We start from the raw sequence: 6,000 nt of genomic DNA, 5'->3' as shown, positions 1-6,000 counted from the left end.
ACAAGCAGGTTGTCGCTAGCCTGGGGATCTTTTAAGGGGGTGCAGCGCGGCGCAGGAGGGGGGGGGGGCACCTGGGTAATATAGAGCCTATGACAAACACTGAAATTGCGCCCACCCTGTCAGTGCCTGGTGTACACGTGTTATGGTTGCCTGTGTCTTTTGGCGCGAAGTTACTTTTTTGGGAAATATCTCACTTTTTTCCTCTCTGTCCACTTTTCTAACACTAAGCCAAGTCTGCCCTACATACATACATTAAAGGACTTACGAGGCCTGTTTTCTAAAAAAAAAAAAAAAGTTAGATACCTGTGTCAGTTTGTAAGGCACGGAGGACGCCGTCCCCGCCGCTCAATATCCCCCCTAACGTCCCCCGACCGCACGGCCCGGGTCGGGCTCTCCAACCTTCACAAAGATGGCCGCCGGAGCTGGCCGCGGCTGCGCAGCTCTAAGGCCAACCCCCCGATCCACGTAACATGCTGTTTCCTGTCTTAGGGGTAAAGGCAGTTTTTCAGGGGACGCCTGGTGGAGAAGGATGGGGAACCCTACTTACCTCTATTGAGGTGAGTATCCTTTCGTGGCACTTTCCTTACAGGTACACTTAAATAATTAAAAAACAAAAAGAACAAAAAGCTGTTTTTATTATTGAACACATTAACCTCCTTAGCGGTATGGATGGCTTATTTCGTCCATAACTACCGGAGGGCGCCGCTCAGGCCCCGCTGGGCCGATTTGCATAATTTTCTTTTTTAAAACACACAGCAAGCACTTTGCTTGCTGCGTGTTAGGGACGATCGCCGCCGCTCGCCACCGTTCTGCCACTACCCGACGCGTAACAGGGGTGTTCCCCCCCAGACCCCGTGCGCAGCCTCGCCAATCAGTGCCAGGCAGCGCTGAGGGGTGGATCGGGACTCCCTGTGACGTCACGACGTCGATGACGTCATTCCGCTCGTCGCCATGGCGACGGGGGAAGCCCTAAAGGAAATCCTGTTCAGAACGGGATTTCCGTATGGGCAAGCGCGCCGGGGGATCGGAGGCGTGGTAAGGATGCGGCAGGGAGGGGGGAATCATGTAGCTAGCACTAGGCTAGCTACATGATTTAAAAAAACACCAAAAAAAAACCCAGCAGCCTCCCTGGTGATCTTAATAGAACGCCAGGGAGGTTAAAGCAGGAGAATCAGCCATACTATGCCAGAAAGAAAACACATACTGTATATAAGTAGATAAATACTTGATCTACTTACATAACACATGTATTGTACTGTCCATGTTTTGATTTCAGTGAATTTTGTTCCTGGCAGTCTGCATGTCTTTTTCCCACAGTCTGAAGCTAAATCCTGATGTCATTTCTTCCCTTAGTTCTCCTCCAATCTGCTGTATCATTCTGGTTTGATGATGCCCAAGCAATATCACCTTAAAGGGCTTGATTCACAAAAGAGTGCTAACTGTTAGCACGGCCGTTTTCGCGTGAATTTTTGCATTGCGCGCGCTCTCGAATTTTCGCGCGAAATGAGAACAATTTCGCACACAAACGCGAATTTGCGCAAACGTTATCGTTTTGCGAGAAAAACGCGAGCGCACGCAATGCGAAAATTCGCGTGAAAACGGCCATGCTAACAGTTAGCACTCTTTTGTGAATCAAGCCCAAAGTGTCTATCCAAGGGTGAGGTTCCTTGCAGCATTATAAACGCAGTGCAGTGTTTAAATGGAATTTGATTTTGTGGCTGACAATCCTGCTTTAAGGAACAGAAAAAAAGCGAACATGAAAAAAAAAAAACCTGCAACAAATTTGCTTTGACCATAAGACAGGCAAGCATAACCCAATAATGAAATCTTTGTAATTTTAGTGCCATTTTGCATAGCAACACCTCAGTAACAGAACTGGGAGGTTCGGCGTTACCGCCTGACACTTTGTGAAGTTACAGAGCGGGCGCTATGAGGTTCGGCATTACCGCCTGACACTTTGTGAAGTTATAGAACGCGCTTTGTGAGGTTCAGTGTTACCGCCTGGCACTTTGTGAAGTTACAGAGCGCGCTTTGTGAGGTTCGGCGTTACCGCCTGACACTTTGTGAAGTTATAGAACGCGCTTTGTGAGGTTCAGTGTTACCGCCTGGCACTTTGTGAAGTTACAGAGCGCGCTTTGTGAGGTTCGGTGTTACCGCCTGACACTTTGGGCCTGATTCACAAAGCGGTGCTAACAGTTAGCACGCTGGTGAAAAGCCCTTTATCACGCCTAAACTCAGTTTAGGCATGATAAGTTTAGGCGTGATAAGTTTAGGCATGATAAGTTTAGGTGTGATAAGTTTAGGTGTGATAAGTTTAGGCATGATAAGTTTAGGCATGATAAGTTTAGGCATGATAAGTTTAGGTGTGATAAGTTTAGGCATGATAAGTTTAGGTGTGATAAGTTTAGGCATGATAAGTTTAAGCACCAACTGCGTTAGCACCGCAGTGCACAGCTGATCAAAAGTTTTGCGCTAGCAAAGTCTGGTGCACTTTGCATAGAGTTTAATGGCGCTGCTTTGCGTGCGGGACTTTGCACGCTATCTACACTTATCTAAACTTAGCATGCCTAAACTTATCACGACTAAACTGGCTTTTCACCAGCGTGGTGCAATGGTTATCATGCCTAAAGTCTCTAACTGGGTTAGCACTGCTTTGTGAATCGAGCCCCTTGTGTGGTTACAGAGTGTGCTTTGTTAGGTTCGGCATTACCGCCTGACACTTTGTGAAGTTACAGAGCGCGCTCTGCAAGGTTTGGCGTTACCGCCTGACACTTTGTGAAGTTTTAGAAGATGCGGGTGTATTGGAAGCAGCGCTGCAGTTTGCAGTGGCGGAGGCGGATGTTAGCGCGAATGTATGCGCTGTACTCTGGGCCTCATTATGCGAGTCGACCGGCGACCCGAGACTGTCGTTAGTTGCTATAGCTATTACTAGTCGTGCAGATCAGAGTTTAATTAGCACTTATCTTCTTATTAATCAGATGATGGCTCTCCAGCCCATAATAAGACCGAGCTGCAGAGAACATACCGATCTTATTAAACTGCAGAGAAAGCAATCCAGGTTTAATTGGTGGAGACATCTCCCTGTACAGAGGAGAAGAGGAGGAGATTTATATTAACCCCATCGCTGTCTACTGTGACTGCATTACATGAATGTATACAAGTGTCTCCTTATGTAGGATCTATCTATCTATCTATCTATCTATCTATCTATCTATCTATCTATCTATCTATCTATCTATCTATCAGTGGTGCTCGGATAATTTCTGTGATGTATTAGGCACCACCGGGGGGGTCTTAGGGTTAGGGATAGGTACAGGGAGGGTTCTGTGTGAGAGTAGGGTTAGGTTTAGTTGTAGTAAGATGTTAGTAATATTCAACCTCCTTGCCGGTCTAATTCCCGCCGGCAAGGAGGCTGCGCAGCACTTTTTAAAAAAAATGTTTTTAAATCATGTAGTGAGCCCAGGGCTCGCTACATGATAGCCGCTGAGCGGCGGCATCCCCCCACCCACTCTGATCACCTCCGGCGATCAGAGTAAGCAAGAAATCCCGTTCAGAACGGGATTTCCTGCAGGGCTTCCCTGGTCGCCATGGTGACGGGGTGGGTTGACGTCACCGACATCATGGACGTCGGGATGTCACAGGGAATCCCGATCCACCCCTTAGAGCTGCCTGGCACTGATTGGCCAGGCTGCGCAGGGGTCTGGGGCGGGGGCGGGGGAGGCTTGGCGCTGCGGGGAGCAGCGAATCGGCGGGTAGTGGCGGCGATCGAATGTTACATTCACTTGCATACCATGTGCGAATCCGCATGCGTTGGATGCATGCGGATTCGCGATAGTGGAAACGAGCCCTCAAGGCTAGGGAGGTGTCTGTACAACATTGTTCTGCGAATTGTCGCCTGAGGGATCGTTTCTCGATCCCCGATGTTCCGTGTAACAGGAGAGTTTACCTACACACAACCTGTTCATAGTATGCAGAATCTGTTGTCCCATACTACATGGAGGTGGTAAACTAGGATGTGCGCATAGTCTATGCCCAGAGATTATCAGTTCTTGGATGTGATGCGATTTTCTTCCTCACTTTGTTTTTTTCTTTGGATGAAGTTATTTTGAGCATTCTGGGTAAGTGATATTCTTTGAGCCGTAGGAAGCTGACCATATTCACACAAGGAAGTAAAGCTCCTATCTCCGGAGTCCTGGCAGACGCCGCACTCCCGCCTGGAGGCTGCTGCGCTGCCCTGCGTGCACACAAGGGTTAAGGAGCGGCCTATTTTTAGCTCCATGTAGGAGGCAGAAGGTTGCGGATACGCGGGAGCAGCAGGGCCACCACACAAGTGGCTTTTAGTATGTGTGAGATCAAAACGGTAAATGGCTTTTTCATCAAAGTCCCAGCGCTAAGCGACACATGAGGCCCGCGGGGCGGGGGGGCTGAGCAGGTCGATTGACAAACTTCGGGAAACTGAGATGGTGAGGGGAGGGAGAGAAACATCCGCTTATGAGTAAGTCTCGCATTTAAGTGGACCTGAACTCAATACTTCTTCTCTGTGTTAAAAGATAAGCAACAGCAGAATAACCTTTAAATCTGTTTGTGGGTGGCAAATTTTAAATCTTCCCCTGGGCTGTACCAGTTCAACTTATTTTGCAGTTGTAGGCCCCTTTCACACACAGCAAAATGCTTGCGCTTGCAAACCACAAGCGCTGCAGTGAAAATAATGCCATAGGGATACATTTGTCACAGCGCTTTGCTGATAGCCGGGCGATCCGCCAAGCGCTGAAACACTCCCCAAAAGCGCCCCAGTATGAAGCAGCTCTTAGGGTTTCTAAGCTAAATTGCTCCTAGGGTGACAGTGTACAAATTACGCCCCCCCCCCCCCCCACCAACAACAACCTTACGCTCACGGCACTTTTGCCTGCGCACAATAATGTCTGAAGGGAAAGCGTAGCATTTATAGGAGACTAATCCTGAAGTTCGTTACATAAAGGATGTTAGAGAATTGCCCATGATCCAGTGTCAGAGAACTGCCCATGACTCCACGTAAGAGAACTGCCCACGACTCCACCTCAGAGAACTGCCCACGACCCCACGTCAGAGAACTGCCCGCAACTCCACGTCCGAGAACTGCCCACGACTCTGCGTCAGAGAACTGCCCACGACTCCGCGTCAGAGAACTGCCTGCGACCCCATGTCAGAGATCTGCCCACGACTCTGCCCACGCCCATGACTCCACATCAGAATACTGCCTACGACTCAGCATCAGAGAACTGCCCACGACTCTGCGTCAGAGATCTGCCCACGAATCTGCGTCAGAGAACTGCCCACAATTCCGCATCAGAGAACTGCCCACGACTCTGCGTCAGAGAACTGCACACCACCCCGCATCAGAGCACTGCCCATGACTCCACATCAGAAAACTGCCCACGTCCCCGCATCAGAGAACTTCCAACGACCCCGTGTCAGAGAACTGACGAAGACTCCGCGTCAGAGAACTGCCCACGACTCTGTGTCAAAGAACTGCCCACGACTTTGTGTCAGAACTGCCCATGACCCCACGTCAAAGAACTGCCCATGACCCCGTGTCAGAGAACTGCCCATGACCCCACGTCAGAGAACTGCCCATGACTCAACGTCAGAGAACTGCCCACGACCCCACGTCAGAGAACTGCTCACGACCCCGCGTCAGAGAACTGCCCGTGACTCCGCATCAGAGAACTGCCCACGACTCCGCGTCAGAGAACTGCACACAACCCCGCGTCAGAGAACTGCCCACAACCCCGCATCAGAGAACTGCCTACGACTCCGCGTCAGAGAACTGCCCACAACCCCGCATCAGAGAACTGCCCACGACTCCGTGTCAGAGAACTGCCCACAACCCCACGTCAGAGGGTCTAATGATTCCCAACTCTATCACAGTTACTGGCGGTTGTCACGAACCTGAACAGAGGAACATGGAATTACCACAGTTTGCAGCAATTCAGAAATACTAAGACCAGTGAATAAGGTGCT

This window comes from Hyperolius riggenbachi, chromosome 1 (assembly GCF_040937935.1).
Source record: "Hyperolius riggenbachi isolate aHypRig1 chromosome 1, aHypRig1.pri, whole genome shotgun sequence".
Taxonomy (NCBI): domain Eukaryota; kingdom Metazoa; phylum Chordata; class Amphibia; order Anura; family Hyperoliidae; genus Hyperolius; species Hyperolius riggenbachi.
The sequence above is the reverse complement of the archived record's forward strand: the minus strand, read 5'-3'. Positions refer to the sequence as shown.